General features: G+C 45.3%; 1 protein-coding gene across 1 annotated transcript in view; it reads right to left on the reverse strand.

Annotated features, from left to right (window-relative positions):
* LOC144820752 (uncharacterized) overlaps positions 1–17750 on the reverse strand; it is a 134575-nt gene that overhangs the window by 5979 nt on the left and 110846 nt on the right. The window lies entirely within an intron of this gene.

Consider the following 17750-nt stretch of genomic DNA (forward strand, 5'->3'; position numbering starts at 1 on the left):
CATTACAATGCTTATCAACACCTGTGAGGGCATTTAAATGTTTTGATTTAGAATCAGGGAGACAAAAACATAAAAACATAAGTGAAAACCAACATATTCACAGAAAATGCCATATTTTCCATAACCTAATTCACCCAGATGGGCTCATTTGATTGTCCACATTTATGAACTGTTCTGTAATAAAACTGAACTGCATCACGTTGAAGGTTAACAAACAAAGCGCCAAGACACGTTATTCTAGTGAAAGACCATTTTTTGATACTGCCACATGCCTGTATTCAAATTGCAATAATCTGTAATTTAAAGCATACCCAAGCAAACATAACAGAACATATTTATTTGCCATAAGATGAAGTCCTGTTGTGTTGTAGGTCATTTATAATATGCAAAAACTTGCATTACTGAGGCTGCCTCAAAGTATGTGCACTAAAATCTAATTATTTTACACTTTTGAGGCATTTTCCTTGGTTTTGGGCCGAATCTATCCAGTAGTTTGGGATGAAGGAGAGAGCAGAACTGAACATGGGTATTTTGTATACACATCCAAAGAGTTTGTTTCTGAATAACGTTTGACCACCTAACCAAACTGTGCAAAAAGTGGAACGTCAATCCATAGTTAGACTGACTGAGCTCAAGCCAAATTTGGTGCAAATTCTAAATATGGTTCAAAATGTATTAAAGAAATTAGAAAGTGCATTTCCATTCCTTAACTCAGGAACATCATCAGAGTAGCATTTGCTCCTCTGTGATACCCACATACACACCTCCACACAATGGAAAGCCTTATGAGAGTGTATGTACTGGTACGTATTTAGTCACTGGAAATTATATGTTTATAGTGGCTTCTCCATAAAAAGGAAAGAAATTCCTAAGTAAAGAGAGGCAACCTTCACTTTGGGTCCGAATCCCACTGTACTAAGTCAAAACTCTTCTCCCTCTTATCAGTTGATAAGGATTTAAGTGAAGTCAAGTCAAGGAAAGCTTTAGCACCAAGTCCTGTGCACACGTTTTTAGAGTATAGGGTTTAGTGTAAAAAACATTTTTTAAAGTCTTTTGTGTTCCAAAATTATTAAGGTCGACATCAGGAGTATCTTTAAGAAGATTCTTTAATAACAAATATTAAAGGTCGATACAGAAAGAAAACCAGCCGACACGTGTTTGGTGACAAGGAAGTCAACTTGTGACTCTTCAGGGCTGGGAAGGACACAAAGCATAGAGTATATTACAAAACCGAAACAAAAAACGAGAAAGATGTGCATGAAAACGAAACAATAGTGAAGGTGAGGATTTCGGAGGCTCCCATAATCTCGTGGATACTCTGTTAGAGTGGTGCAGAAAGAAACAAAACGTGACTCCACTGCACACAAATGAGAAGCGGCACGTGACATATAAAACAGAAAATCCTTGAAGCTCAGGAGGAGGTAAAATGCCATATGAAATAAACGCATCACACAAACTCTTGCCAAAAAAGGCCTATCAGGTTAAGGGATTATTAGAAGCATATATCCCAACAGAAACATGTATCCCAACAAGGTACTGTTTTAGTGCAAAAACGGTGGATTGGTGTTTCAAGGTGAATGTATGGACAAGTTTAACAGTATTTACATGATAATCCAAGTATGAAAATACAGTAGGCACATAATATGAACAAAAGCACAATTAAATTCATGTCATATTGATATGTGATTCGGCTAAAAGACCGAAATGTAAGTAAAGATGAGCATATCATAGGAACAACAACACCAAATAGACAGTGTTGATGTGCCGGAAACTCTAATCTATAGTTGTATAAAAATATCATGCGGTTGCGGCAAGAACGGATAAAGAATAGAAAAAAGTTCAAGGTCTACCTGTAGGGGAAAGATAATCCGTGGTACGTGAGCCTAAGGAGAAATGCGCAATAAAGACGTTTTAAGGGGAGACAAATGCGCCAACCGTAGGTATAACAAAATGTAAAATCCGTAAAGAGGAAAAGGCATTGAAACTTACTGCAGTACCGGTAATAATTCCAACCCGGTAATGGCACGGGTTCATTAAATGGAAGCCGCGGGTAACTCGTGACAAAGGATAAGTGTGTCACTCTTCCAAGGTGTAGAAAAAGTCAAAATCAAATCAATAAACGAACGGACGGGTGTGTCCGTGTTGCAGGGTGACCTGTAAAAATGGGAAGTAATCAGAATATAGAAACATCTACTCCTAAGAGTCCAGGAAGGTATAGATGGCATAAAAGCAGCGGACTTACCTCATACACTCTCCGTCCGGTGAAAGTAGAGGAAACACAGGTTCAAAAATGAGGGGATAGTAGGGGAAGGCAAATTGTTGCCCTACCCCGGTGTTTTTGGGCTTCACAGAGAACACACAAAACCGGACGTGTATGTCTGTGTGGTCGGGAGACCTAAAGAAAGGGGGTTGGGAAAGTGATCAGTATTTAAAAAAGAACATACTCTGTGGGGTGCCAGGGTTCGTGTGCGTGCAGACTTACCAAAGCTCCCTGGTTAGGTCCGTGAATGCTGAAGTCTCGATTTCCGGGTAATGGAAAGAGACGTAGGATAGAGGAGGAGCTTATAAGCAGGGTTGCGCTGGATGACAAGAACGTCAACCACACGAATGCAAGACCACCGGAAGTAAGTATTCCAACTGCCGGGGCAAGGTGGAATAAAGGGAAGACAGACTCACTTGGTGCTAATGCTTGATCAGATGCCATGTAAGAATTTTAAAACCAAGCATGGGGGCTAATAAACAATTCTATGTCAGGACGGAGGCTACTGAAATAAACAGCAGCCAATCAGCACACAGTAAAGAAAAAACGAACTACAATACCCAAGAACCTGGGTAACCATAGAGTACATAACAGTATATAAAGGGTCATAGAGGTCACAACTTCCTCTTTCTTTGCTGCTGCCGCAGCCAGTTAAGTGCACGTTTCTTTCTTCTACTTTGAAACGTTGTTTTGCAATTGTTGTATATTGTATAGCCTTTGTTGCTTCGGCCCGCGCTTTGTGCTGTTACCTACCGGCTGTTTCTTCCGTTTCGGCTTCGGCCGCTATGTGCTTTGCTCCGGTGCCGTTTTCCGTTGGGGATTGGAAAAAACACAGTTGATGGACAGAATGTAGAACAATGTCATACATTCACCCCAGTACAAGGATCTGGGCCTAAATCCATCGTTTTTTTGCACTCCACACCACCCTGGGTTAGACACTGGCTATATGCAAATCAGCTCTGACCCTGTGCCTCATGGGAACAGTCCAGTCCGAACTACCAAGCCATGTCTTACCCAGACCGGAATCAAGCATCCAAGGACCGTTTTCTGGCTATCCGCCTTCATCAGCCTGGATAGCTTGACTCCAGTGGTGTGGAGAGCCTGGGACTCACGTCTGAGCATACCCAGCCCACTCGGGGTGAAAATTGCAAAAAACACAGTTGATGGACAGAATGTAGAACAATGTCATACATTCACCCCAGTACAAGGATCTGGGCCTAAATCCACTGTTTTTGTGCACTCCACACAACCCTGGGTTAGACACTAGCTATATGCAAATCAGCTCTGACCCTGTGCCTCATGGGAACAGTCCAGTCCGAACTACCAAGCCATGTCTTTCCCAGACCGGAATCAAGCATCCAAGGACCGGTTTCTGGCTATCAGCCTTCATCAGCCTGGATAGCTTGACTCCAGTGGTGTGGAGAGCGTGTGGTCACCTCCCGGTTGTCGGCGCGCTGCTGCTGCCCCGCTTTTTCCTTTCAGTGGAGCGGGAGACGGAAGGCGGGGAGACCGCGCGCTTCGTTCGCGCGTCTCTCTTCTGGGCAGGCTGCTGTCAGCTGCCGTTCCTGTCACGGAGCACAGATAAAACAGCTGCGTCTGCCTCACAGCTCTTGCCCACAACCTGTCACCAGATTGCCTTCACCTACGCCCCATTTCAGGAGATAAGTGGCGTTGTTATTATGTGCATAGGCTCTGCCTAGAGTGGGTTACTTTTTGCAAGCCCTCCCTCCACTATATATATATATATATTATCTTTATTTTAGTCAGGTTTCTTGACCTGCTCATTTGACTGGCTTGCATTTGGTATCCCGCTCCCCCTGAATTGGCCTTGGCTATTTAAAGAACAACTGTCTTCCTCATTGTGGGCATTTGAAAGGCAGACTTTGTCGCCAAGGGAGACTTTTATGAGGAAGAGGGTTACTATTATGACGAGGACGAGGCCTCTGGTTCTGTAGATGACTATATGGGGCAAGCTCTCTTTCAGACAATTGCCCCTTTGAAAAGACATTTGTTGGATTACGCCGCTCAACAGGGTTGGTTGCCTCCTCCTTCTAAACGTGCTAAGAAATCTCCCAAGAACCCTCACCATTCGGACTTTGCAAAATTAGCCAAGACTCTGTCTTCTGCGCGTCCCTCCAAAAAGTCAGCTGCGTCTGGCCTTTCCACCCCAATTACTGATTCAGATGATGGCTCCTCATCATCCTCCTCCTCCTTAGAGCCTACGAGGCCGCCACCTTCGAAGAAGTCTCGTAAAGAGCATTTTGTGGATGCCCCCTCAACGCCCCAGGTGCTTACATTTGATCCAACCGATATTATTCACCCAAATTCTTCGTCCTGGTTGCCCGCCCCTGAGGTGGCAGACTATATCCAAAGCCATATACGCCGACCTTTTGAGAAGGATGTGCGTGCGCGTTTGCGCTCGGAGTGTCCGCGCCCGAACCTCGCAGATAAGCTTGCTGACACACCTGAAGTGGACCCGACCATGGTCACATATATGAAAAAATATTCCAAAGACCCGAAGAAAAGTATAGACCGATCCTGGCGGTCCTGCCAGGACAAGTTGCTGGATCTGCTAGGTCCCCTTACAAAGATTCTTGATTTGAGCTTTCGGGCCAAAGAGTCAGGGGCACTGCTTGATCCGGACGAGTTGGTGCAATGGTCGCAGCGTGCGATTTGCATCCTGGGGAATGCCAACTGTGCTTTGTCATCTGAGCGTCGCCGCTCAATCCTGATGAAATTGGATCCCAAACTCACGGACTTGGCTTCTTCCGAGTCGGGGCCTCAAGCCCAAGGTTTGTTGTTCGGTTCCCCGTTTCTTAAAGAGCTCACTAAGTTTGTGGCCACTTTCAGTGGTTTGGATAAGGCCCAATCCAACTTGCGTCTGGCTTTTCGCCCGGTTTTCGGCAGGGCCGGACGAAGGGGACGCTTGTTCGGCCGTGGCTCCGATCAGACCACTCAGAGAGGTTTCAAGTCCCAGAGAGGTGGCCAGGATTACTCCTCCGGAAAGTCCAATTTCTATCCTTCCTGGAAAGGCAGAGAACAATACAGGAAAGGAGGTTACAACGGTAACCAGGGAGGTCGACAGGATTCCTCAACCTCAGGTGAGCTTGATTCTAGCTTCAGATGTGGTTTTGGGGGGCAGACTGCAATTTTTTCTCCCAAATTGGCAGTTAATCTCGAGCGATGCCTGGGTGTTGGAGACGGTGCAGGGTTACAAAATAGAACTTTACACGCACCCTCATCAACGTCATCGGCCACAGCATCTTGTTTTTTCCCAGCAAGATCGGGACTTCATCTCCGCAGAGATCGTTTCTCTTCTGGCCAAAGGGGTCATCGTCTCCACGACGCCTCACCCACAGGGCTTCGTCAGCAATGTGTTTCTCGTGGAGAAAAAGGGAGGAGGATCGCGTTTGGTCCTCAACTTAAAAGAGTTCAACGGCGGGGTGGTGTACCGTCATTTCAAAATGGAAGGTATCCATCTTCTGAGGGACCTGCTTCAGGAGGGCGACTGGATGGTTCGCCTGGATCTGAAGGATGCTTATCTCTCGGTCCCGATTTACGTGCCTCATCGTCATTACCAGTGATGGAGTCTTTGCGGTCGCGCGGGGTTCGCTTAATAGTTTACCTGGACGATGTACTCATCTTGGCACAGTGCCCACTTCTTCTTCAGTCTCACTTGCAGTGGTCCATAGATCTGTTACAATCTCTAGGTTTTCTAGTAAATCCACAGAAATCCGACTTTGTTCCGTCTCAATCGATGGATTTCCTTGGCTTTCGGATAGATTCGGTCTTGTGTCAACTTCTCTTACCAGGTCAGAAGATCAGGTCCATCAAGAGGGACTTGAGATTGCTTCTAGCTCGGCTGACTGTCTCCTTGCGATCGGTGGCTCGAATAGAAGGCCTTCTGTCCTCTTTGATTCAAGCGATTTTTCCGGGTCCGTTGCATTACCGCGCATTGCAGCGTCTCAAAATCAGATATCTGCAGAAAGGTCTTCGGATCACGTTCCTCTTTCGGAGGATGCCCGAGCGGAGATGTTGTGGTGGTTGGACCACATGGAATCTTGGAACGGCCGGGCATTGTTCGGGAAGATCCCGGATGTAGTGATCGAATCAGATGCCAGCCTTTGGGGTTGGGGAGCCCGGTGCGGTCCGGTTGCAACGGGAGGTCGATGGTCCCAGGAAGAGTTGTCACTTCACATCAATTGCCTGGAGCTTCTGGCGGGTTCTTTCGCGATTAGGTGTCTGTCTCCTCACAAGACGAATTGTTGGATTCTTCTCAGAATGGACAATATCTCGGCGGTGCGTTATGTCAACAAACTGGGGGGTACCAAGTCCAGACTTCTGGCGGAGATTGCGAAAGACTTCTGGCATCTTTGTCTGCAACGTCAGATCATAGTTATTGCAGAATACTTGCCGGGCCGCGACAATCAGATTGCGGACTGGAACTCTCGTCATCTGAGAGATTACAGTGACTGGAAGCTTCATCCTCGCATCTTTCGCATGTTGTCCAAGATTTGGGGACGTTGTCACCTCGACTTGTTTGCCTCTCGCCTCAATGCTCAGGTTCCCGGTTCTACAGTTGGTGTCCAGATCCAGAGGCCCTGGCCACGGATGCGTTTCTCCAATCTTGGCCTCCTCTCCTGTGCTATGCTTTTCCACCGTTCGTGATGATTCCATGGGTTCTGGCCCGTGCAAGACAGTTCAAATCGAGCTCATTCTCATCACTCCTCTTTGGAGGACTCAGGCTTGGTTTCCAGTTCTTCTGGAGATGAGCTGCTCGACGCTGCTCCTTCTTCCTCTCATATGGAATCTGTTGCTGGACCCTCTCCACGGACCGCACCCTCTGGTTCTGTCGGGTCAACTCCATCTGGTGGCATGGAGGATTTCGGGGGACGCTGGAAGGTCCCTGGGTTATCTGGAAATGCTACCCGATTTATCAGTGAAGCTTGGGCCCCCAACACACGCAAGCGTTATGCATCAAGTTGGAAACGCTGGTGTGATTGGTGCGCACAACGGTCGTTGGATCCCGCTACAGCAGATCTCGCTTTGATTATCAATTTTCTGGCCTCCATGGCTTCTTCTGGGTTGGCTTATAGAACGGTTAACAATTTTCGTTCTGCGATTTCTGCGGGTTTCGTATCTGTTGATGGTAAACCCGCTGGGGAACATCCCTTGATATCTAAATTACTTAGAGGCATCCGGATGGTAAAACCTCCTTGCCCTAAATATGTTGCCTTGTGGGATGTGTCCATTGTTTTGCGTTTCTTAGAGTCTTGGCCTTCTAATTCTTTATTGACCCGTAAGCAACTCTCAGCTAAGTTGTCTATGTTGTTGTGTTTGATTTCCTGCAAGCGAGTTTCTGATGTTCGGGCTTTGGACCTGGCCGGTCGCACCTTCTCCTCTGAGGGTGTTACTTTTGCTATATCGCAACGGACTAAATGTAATACGTCTTCGGTTACGTATCCTTCTTTTCCTCACAATGCTCAGCTGTGTGTGGTCCAATGTATCAAAGATTACGAGGTAAGCACTGCACCTTTTCGTTCTGATTTACAAGGTCAATTACTGATTGCTTTGCAGAAACCTTTTAAGCTCGTTACTCCTGCTACACTGGCACGGTGGTTAAGATGGCTCATGCTGGAAGCAGGCATTGACGTTTCCCTCTTTGGTGCCCATTCGACACGGGGAGCTATGGCTTCCAAGGCTTTTTCCATGGGTGTCAGTCTTCATGATATCATGAAGGCAGCTGATTGGTCTTCTGACTCTGTATTTAAAAAATTCAATTTTAAACCTATTGTAAGTGTTGCTTCAGTGGTGGTGGATGAGCTTTGAACAAGCATAATCGGAGCCTCTGTCCTGACATAGAATTATAAAATTTGCTAACATTCGTGCCAAGAATTTTCAATTCTATTAAGGACAGGAGGCGAGGATTATCTCACCCTTATTTCATGCTTTATGATTGATTGTATTGTTTTACGCATTTCTGCTGTGCCATAATGTTGATTGTTCTCGGAAATGTTTCCCGCCCTGTCATGGATTCTGTGTTTATTCCTTTTTGGGATGGCTTTTAAGGCTCTGTTTTACTTCTTCCAGGCTCCGACCTTAAATGAAGTGTGGTTCGATTTTCTCCTGTTGGTTGGTCTTTTGCTGTTCCTGTGGATCTCAGATGTTTCCTCCTCACTCCAACCTGATGATGACCTCTCCGCGGGACGTCCTTAGTGGATTGTTTGAGTTTGCCATTTTGAACTTTTCTGTTGTGATGGTTATGGACAAAGAAAGAGGAAGTTGTGACCTCTATGACCCTTTATATACGGTTATGTACTCTATGGTTACCCAGGTTCTTGGGTATTGTAGTTCGTTTTTTCTTTACTGTGTGCTGATTGGCTGCTGTTTATTTCAGTAAAGAAATAGAGAAAGCATAATCCTCGCCTCCTGTCCTTAATAGAATTGATAATTCTTGGCACGAATGTTAGCAAATTTTTAAATCTCACATAGGATGATAAAATGAGAGAAATCGGAAATGAGAGAAAATGAGTCTATAGCTCCAAAGGCATCGATCCATAGGCAAAACGGAGGACAGAAAAGGTTAGTATTAACGAGTAAGAGAAAGGGCAAGTTCCAAATTCCTATTTGGAACAATCTTTTGTATATTGTACATGTGATAAAGAGATGTAAAAAAGCGAGTGCAACAAATGAACATTATTATCATTATTGCTGAATTAACATCAGACAGATGCACTAATCTGGAGAACACCAAAACATAGGATATGCTTCGTTTAAATAGTGACTGGCAAGGCTCAGTGGGTTTTTTTGTTGTTTTTTTTTTTTAACTTGAATGCTCTATGTGACACACGATATTAAGAATCAAAAGATCAGGATGAATCAAGAACATAATAAAGCACACTTGAAGCCCAAAAGGTACAGAAATAACAAACAGGCTAAATGAACAGTGAATATGAAGCACTGGTGCAGGGACCAGTACTGGCAAGGTTAGGTACAGAAATAACAAACAGGCTAAATGAACAGTGAATATGAAGCACTGGTGCCGAGACCAGTACTGGCAAGGTTATATCTATACAAATCATACATACTATGCATATATAAGTTTAGAACTGAATTCAATCTGTGACTATTCAAAAACTGAGATGACTCAATTCGTTGTCGAAAGTTCTTAGGAACCCAGAAAGTATTGAAGTTCATGGTCGATGTTCAGACCGTGTTTGACTGTATGCAGATGCATTATCCAAGTGGCCTCGAGCCGTCTTAATCTTAGTTCGCGATTGCCACCCCTGATGCTAGGTTCTGTTATGTCTATTCCAAAGAATGTTAGTCTTTTGTGAGGTCTTTGTGGAGCACATGAGAGTATCTGACATCTCCATTGTGCATTGCCCTGACATGTTCCATGATTCGTTCTTTCAAAGGCCTTATATTGCTCCCAACATATTGTTTCTTGCATGTGCATTCAAGAACGTATACAACATATTTAGTGTTGCAGTTGATGTTGCTGTTATTGTTGTTTTTGTGTTTGTTAAATCCTGTGAAATCCTTTGTGCCATTCAGAGCCCATTTGCAGACTCCACAGCAGCCACATTTGAAGAAACCTTTAGTGTGTGGAGTGAGCCAGGAAGAGATAGCAGTTGTGCTTGGTACAGTAGGGCTGAGTCTGTTTCTTAATGATCTGCCACGTCTGAAGGTGATTTGGGGTCTTGTGGTTATAAATTCTCCTAATGTTTTGTCAGCTTGTAGGGTTTTCCAGTGTTTATTAAAACTGTTCTTCATTATCACACTCACCTCAATGTAATCCATGATGAGCCTTACTGGTTGTTTTGGTGATGTGATGTTCTCCTTGGCTCGAAGAGTCAGGTTTCTTTCAGTCTTCTCAATTGTTCTTGCCGCTTTATTTATGGTTAGTCGTTTGTAACCCCTTTTGGCAAATCTGTTTTTCATGTCAATCAAGCATTTCTCGAATGTCTTCACTACAATTCCCCCTGGATCTGGTTAATTCCCCATAAGGAATGGCCTGCATCTGGTGTAAAGGATGCAAACTTTCGGCATGTAGGATGGAGTTGCAAGAGGTATCCTTACGGTATAGTCTGCTCTGCAGTGTTTTCTCTTTCACATATAATTCAACATCCATGAAGGTTACACTGGTGGGGCTGGAGTGACATGCGAAACTCATGTCCATGTCATCTGAATTAAGATGTTCACAGAACACATCAAGTCTCTCTTGTGAACCGGACCAGAGGAGAAGACAGTTATCAATGTACCGTCCCCAGTATATGATGAAGTCCGTCCATGGGGCTTCCTTCTTCCCCCATATCCATTCAGATTTAAGTGATCCCATGTATAGGTTGGCAAAAGAGGGTGAAAACCTAGAGCCCATGGCTACACCTTTGATTTGTCTGTACCATTGTCGGTTGTACATGAAGCAGTTGTTGTTGAGTATGATTTCCATCATAGATATAATCATATTGGTGTGTTGCCAAAGTGTAGCGGGCCTGTTACGTAGGAACTGAGTGACCACCCTGAGACCTAAGTCAGGTTTAATGGAGGTATAGAGTGATACCACGTCTAGTGTGGCCATGATTATGTCAGGTTGCCATTGAACATCTGCTAATACCCCAGGATATGTTTAGTGTCTTCAATAAAGGAAGGTAAATTCTTGACCATCTGGTTGAGGTACAGGTCTACAAATTGTGCTAATTTTTGGTCGGTCCCCCTATACCAGAAACTATCGGCCTCTCTGGTGGAAAGGTGGCCTGTTTGTGATTTTTGGGAGTGTATACATCCAAGGGAAAGTGGGTCTCATAACTTTCACATAGAGTGCTTCATCTTCATCTATGAGACCTTGGGTGTGCCAATTGGAAAGATTATTGTTAATTAGAAGAGTCAGAGGACCTGTGGGGTTGCTGCTTAGGAGTTCGTAACAAGAATTATCTTGCAACTGAGTCAGTATCTCATCGTGATAATCAGTGCTATTCATAATTGTCACATTGTCCCCCTTGTCCGCCTCTCTTATGATGATGTCCTGCTCAGTGTTTTGAGGGTCAATCGTTCACCTCTAGTCAGGTTGTCCCTAGTTCTGCGTTTCACTGCGTGAATCCTGTTTTCATATCTATCTATGTCCTATAACACCAGGTTGTAGAAAACATCGATGGAATTGCCCCCAGGTAGTGTGGGTGTCCATTTAGATTTGGTCTGAGGCCACTAGAGATGGTGGGAGTTTGCATCAATGTCTAGGCCCTGTAGAAGATGCTCTAAAATACATGGTGGATCATATGTGTCAGTGATGGATAGTAACAGGTGTGTGGCTTTGATATCATTGATACTCTGAGAATCAAGGCGGTTGACATTGTAAATGCTTACTGTATTGATATTGTCAGAGGGCATGTTTCTGAAGTGTCTTTTTAGTTTAAGTCCCCTAATGAATTTAAAAAGATCTATTTTGGACCTACATAGGTCCCCTCATTCATGGGGATTGAAGCTGAGGCCTTTGTTCAAAAGGGAGATCATGTCTTTCGTGTGTGGTTTGGAGGAGAGATTCCCCACTTGGACTTCTTCCTTGTCTGTTATTGTTTCTTCCTGTCCCCGGACCTCAATTTATTTTTGTACTGTTCTTTTTCCAGCTCTTTTCCCTCTGCGGGTTTTTTGTCCACAGTACCTAGTCTCTGTTTTCTTGTCGTATTGTCTGTACCTCTCATAAAAAATTAGATGTGGTTGCCCTCTGGGCAGAGTTACCTTTGTTTTCAGATACGCTGCCAGTTGTGAGAATGGTGTTTAAAGAGGAGGAGCTGGAGGAGATGGAGACGGTTTCCACTTTTGCTGTTTTATCGCCCCTGGAAGTATTCTGCACTAGTCGATCATATTTCTTGCCAAATGTGAATACTCTTCCCTCTCTGTAATCCGCCTCATCTCTCTTGAGTTGTCTTGTTTTCCTATCTTTAATGTAATTTTGGTGTTTATTAAAAATATCGTTCAAAATCGTTCATTAACGGTGTGGGAGGTATGATTTCAGGCACTGGAAGAGCCCTCTTTTAAGCTCTCAGTGTTTCCGGTACCAGCCTTCAAGACCCGGACAGCACAAAATGGTTGCTGCCGACCAGAGACACGATTCTGCCCTCCTGCTGCTGGGCTAAGCTCGAGCAGGGGAAGGCAGAACAATAGGCATCCTGTCGCCGGAAGGTGTGACCACCTTCCAGACAAAATTTAGTGTATTGGGGTAGGGTGGGTCTGCTTGCCAGCGCCACAGTCTGCATGAGGGACACATTTGGTGTCTCCATGCATAGCCCAGTTCAAACCAGTCCTGGCAGCCATTGGCTCATGATCTGGCACGGAACTGTACTAAGAACATGGGAGTAACCTCCCCCGGATCAGACCCTCCCCTGGGAGGGTCCCCTGATTCGTCCCAACCCTTTCCCTATGGTACTTAAGGGCTTAGCTGGGTGTCAGTCCCTAGATTCATTGTGGATTAAGATTCAGAACAGACACCAATTCTTCTACCGTCTGGGCACTATGGACTTCGCTGGACTTCGTTTCGGACTGACTTCGTCTCCCTTCCAGTCTGCTGCATCGTCTGTGCCTGTGCATCATACAGGAACTTTCCAAGGCCTGTGAAGCGTCAAAGGCACTTAAAGGAATCTCCTTGAAGTGAAGGAGTCACTCCCCTGCATTCGCAGTAATCGCAACAAAGTCAACCGGTCTGCTGATATTGAGCTCCTCCAGACTCCGTAGGGTCTGCAACACAGGTCATAGTTTTCCACCGCTTCCGAGGCCTGCCCTGCCCTGCCCTCTCACCTTGTTTGAGGCCAGTATCCCTCGTGGGGGTTGCAATAACCAAACCCCTGTGCACCGCATCAACTTTCAGTTGCAAAGGCTTGTGGCTTCCTTTCAAGAAGATCTTCGGGCTCCGAATAGCCACAACCTCGAGCTCCTCCAGAGATCAGAGTCTTCATCCACAACGCATCGTGTGCATCGTGGCCTGCATCTTTTGGTAAGCTGCTTGAGGACCTCTCGCGACTCCAGTGCCTCTGGGTTGAGGGTCCAATTGAGGGTAGCACTTGTTTCTTTTGGTCTCCCCTGAATGCTCAGGCCTGCCCTGACTTCCCTGCTTGTGGTGAGTCCCCTGGTTCTTGCAGGTCCGGACGTTGCGCCTTCTTCATTTCCTGCGTTGGTTGCATTTACCAAGGCTTGTTGGTGCTCCCGCCAGACACCGACCCCTCAGCACTCAACATCCTTCGAGGGACAGCTCGTGCACGGCTCCTGGTTCTTCTCAGAATCGCCTGGTTCTCAAAGCTGCAGAGTCAAGGTCATCGTCACCCATCCTGCAACACCCGACATAGGAGGACATTCGTCTTCCAAGTCTCCTGATCACTCCTGAGTGACAGACTCTGTTGCATCTGCTTGCAGATACATCTCATCTAGAATCCACCTTCGGATTCCACTGGACACTGTCTCCTTTGACAGCAACGGCACTTTCCTGAAGTCCTTCATTGGGTTTGATGGTGGTTTCCGACACCACTTCACATGCACCCGGCTTCCCTGGTGTAGGTAACGGTAGTCCTAGGGAATGCACGTGTGGGGTGGCTCTCCAACCTTCTGTATGCTACAGGGTTTCTTCAGGGTCCACTGGGAAGGGTCCTTAATCTTTAAAAATCCAACTGCAACTTACACGTAGAGTTGTACGGAGCACGCGGTCATGTTCCCACACTGCACACGCTCTCCGTGGGGTTCCTAGTCACTCATATTGGGTAATTCCTTGGGTCCCCAGCCTTTCTACGTCCTCTCGACATTATCTTGACCGGAATCATGGTTCTTGTACCACTTTCTTAGTATATGGTTTGCCCCCAGCCCCCCGGGTTCCACTGTGTATTCTATGCTATTTACTGTTTCTTTGCAAAGTTTTGTGTGTATTGGGATTATCTCTGGGTAAGAGATATCTAAACGTGTTAGAGAGTATTATATACTAAATACATATGTTTATAAAGTCCACTTAATCTATACAATGAGATTGCATTCTGGTAAAACAAGCTGCTTTACACTCCTTCTGGACTAAGCCTGAAGGCTGCTCTCCACAGCTACCACTTAGAGAGCTTTCTAAGGTTGTCTAAGACCTCTTAAATCACCATAAGGGTTGTCTGGACTGGTGCAAGGTGCCCACTAACATTAGAGGACATCATATACTAGGCCAGCTTCTTGCATGTTCCATTAGGAACAGTGTAGCCCAAACTTTCTATTCAGGTCCTCTCTGAACCGGATCACAAGCAACCCACAACTAGTTTCGCCCTACTGAGGTGGCATGGTGTGCAAAATATTGATGCGGACCGAGTAATTACCAGTGGCTAAGATTTATTCAAACATTCCACCCATCACTTTTTTGTATACTTGAGTACAAAGCCCTAAGTGTGACAGGTATGCCCAGACATGAGACCCTGCTCACTGTGCTACAGAAACTAAAGGAAACCCGATTGACGAGCCCCAAATAGGACAAAGCCATTAATGGGTTGCTTGTGTTCGGATTCAAGGTGGGCCTGTCCTGGCATTTAGGGTTGGAATATTCCCAGTGGAGCTGGGTCAAGATTGATTTGCGAATAATTGGGTCCAAACTGTGGTGGCATGGTGTGCAAAACAGCAATACACTAAGATGCGGCCTCAAGTAATTACCAGTGCCTGAGATTAATTAAAGCATTCCACCCATCACTTTTTTCCATACTTCAGTATACTATCATGGCTGTGTTACTTGTGTTATTTACTTGAGTAAGTTTCGAATGTGATTTGTTTGAGCGATATATTTATTATTATTAGTGTGTAAAAGGATGTACAATTGCATATGCACTCTGTGTAAATTGTTCTTTTGATCAGTTATCCATGATTGGCATATTTGATTGACTGATAAGCCCCAAGTAAAGTGCAGTGTGTGTGCCAGGCCTGTACATCAAATGCTACTAGCGAGCCTACATCACTGGTTGTGCCACCCACATGAGTAGCCCTGTAAATGTGTCTCAGACCTGACACTGCAGTGTCTGTGCGCACAGTTTTAAACTGCCATGTCCACCTGGAAAGCACACTCACTTGCCAGGCCCTAACCTTTCCTTTTCTTTCATGTAAGTCACCCCTAAGGTAGGCCCAAGGTACCCCCTGGGTAGGGTGCAGTGTATGTTAAAGGCAGGACATGTACTGGTGTGTATTGCATGTCCTGACTGTGAAATACTGTGCATTTCGTTTTTCACCATTGAACGGCAGTCTATCCCATAGGTTAACATGGGAGCTGCCTTGTAACATCGTACAAGTGTAACTTTCCATTGGGACAAAATGGAGAATAGAGTTTAGGCTCTCTGAACTCAGAATTTAATAACACACCTTTTAGTAAAGGTGGATTTTAAATTGTGTGTTTGAAAATGCCACTTTTAGAATGTGGACATTTTCTTGCTTTACCATTCTGTGTGCCTCTGCCTGTTTGTGTATTCACCGTCTGGTTTTGGATTGACAGGAGCTGGGGATGTGTATTTGCTCTAGACAGTAACAGGGGTGGTTTGAGGTGTGTCCTGCCTTTCCTGTGTGACTCATAGCCAGGATAAATAGACCTTTCTGCATTTAGAGTAGTGAGAGAAGTTTTCACTAGCACCTGAATAGGCTGGGTCTCCTCTGCACAATGCTGTCTCCACTCCCTGTGATCAAGTTGGACCAGGGTGGACTGAACCGGTTTATACTGATCTCAGGGACCCTGAAACAAAGACTTCAAAGAGAAAATAGGTCCTAAATAGTAGACCTAAAACCCCTTACTTCTGGAATCAAGAGGAACTGCTGCCAAAGAGAACAGCTGAAGACCTGTGAGGAGAAGAACTGCACCTTTGCTGCGTGTTGTTTTGTTGGGTTGGCCTGCAGTTGCTGCTTCTGCCAAGGAGAGCATAAGGACTGGAATTTTGCTATGAACCTACTTGTGAAGAATCTCCAAGGGCTTGTGTATGTTTGCCTCCTGTTCTGAAGTCTCAGGGACACAAAGACTTCCCCACTAGCTTCCTTGAACTCACCTGCTGGGAGTTCTGACCTGCCAGGAGGTGCCTGTCCAGTGCTGGGCCTCTGGAGGTTATTGAGGTTGCAGGGAGCTGAAAAAGCTTGAAGAAACCAAGAAAATCAAAGCATCGCCATTCCAGCGCCTGTTTTTTGGACGCCACACAGATATGCGGGAAGAATTTCCATGCACCACCGCCGTGCAGCCAAAGAATCGACGCAGCGCTGGTCAGTGCCTGAAAAATCTGCTGAGTCCAGCGCACTGATCTCCAAAGTCCGAGATCACCACACTGACTCGGACGCAGGCCCTGCTGTGCAGCTAAAAGAATGGACACACCATGGGACCATGGCTGAAGAAATTGATGCAGCGCCTGGTTGCCGCAGCTGCATCGACCTCCAGCGCATCCCGGATTTCCATGCATCACATCTATGCAGTAAGTTTTCCAAAACACCCGCAGACCAGAACCGTCTTGGAATCGACACATCACTTTCCCCCACAGTGCAGATTGGATGCATCACTTCTACTGCAGTAAAACTGTTACATTGCCTCCCCAAGGAACTGACACCTTGCTGCGGTTTTCAATGCTTCCCTTTTATGCAACTGTTTGGCCTTGTGAATTTTGATGCATTTGAGTTACTTTGTGTAAAATTCACGCATCCATAGTTTTCTATGGACAGAATTGCTTGACAACTTTAGATAGTCATATTATGAATTGTGTATGCTAGACTTTTGTCGTTTTGGTCTTGTTTGGTTTATATAAAGATACTTTATTTTTGTAAACTGGTATGGTGTCCATTTGGAGTGTTTTCACTGTGTTACTGTGTGTCTGGGTAGAAATATTTTAGACATTGCCTTCGGGATAAGCCTGTCTGCTCGTGCCAAGCTACCAAGGGGGTGAGCAGGAGTTATCTAAAGTGTGCAACTCTCTTATCCTGACAAGAAGCAAACGTACCTAGTTGGACAAGGTGCATACCTTTGCCAACTAGGGACCCCTATTTCTAACAGCATATAATAGATTGAATATTGCCATATTATTGTTAGTGTGTACTAGCGCATGTGTTTAGATCCATTAGGGTAGGCATATGGAGTACAATGGTGTGTGAACAAGTACAGCTTGGTGGCTGTGTGGCTATTTAATGTTGTAGATATGGAAGTATTTTACTTGGGAGTAAGGACAAATGTAGCTGTGAGGTTGTGAGATGGGGTACGTGTTAATATATTAGAGGTTACGTGCACATATAAGGGTGCTTTTATTGTCATACATGATGTTGAGCTGATGGCTATATGGCTGTGGTTGTGTTGCCATATGATGTGTGGATGCAGGTCCTACGAAGGGTTGGTTGACTGTGTGAAAAGTGAAGGATGGCGTGGGTGTTGGCTTATGATGTATTTAACGGTATGCTGATAAAGTTGATTTACAGAAGACAAAATATAAGATTCAGTTGCTATTGTTTATAAATCCCAGTACTACTACGCTTAACTCTA

The sequence above is a fragment of the Lissotriton helveticus genome, chromosome 1_1, assembly GCF_964261635.1.
Source record: "Lissotriton helveticus chromosome 1_1, aLisHel1.1, whole genome shotgun sequence".
In the NCBI taxonomy this organism is placed as follows: Eukaryota; Metazoa; Chordata; class Amphibia; order Caudata; family Salamandridae; genus Lissotriton; species Lissotriton helveticus.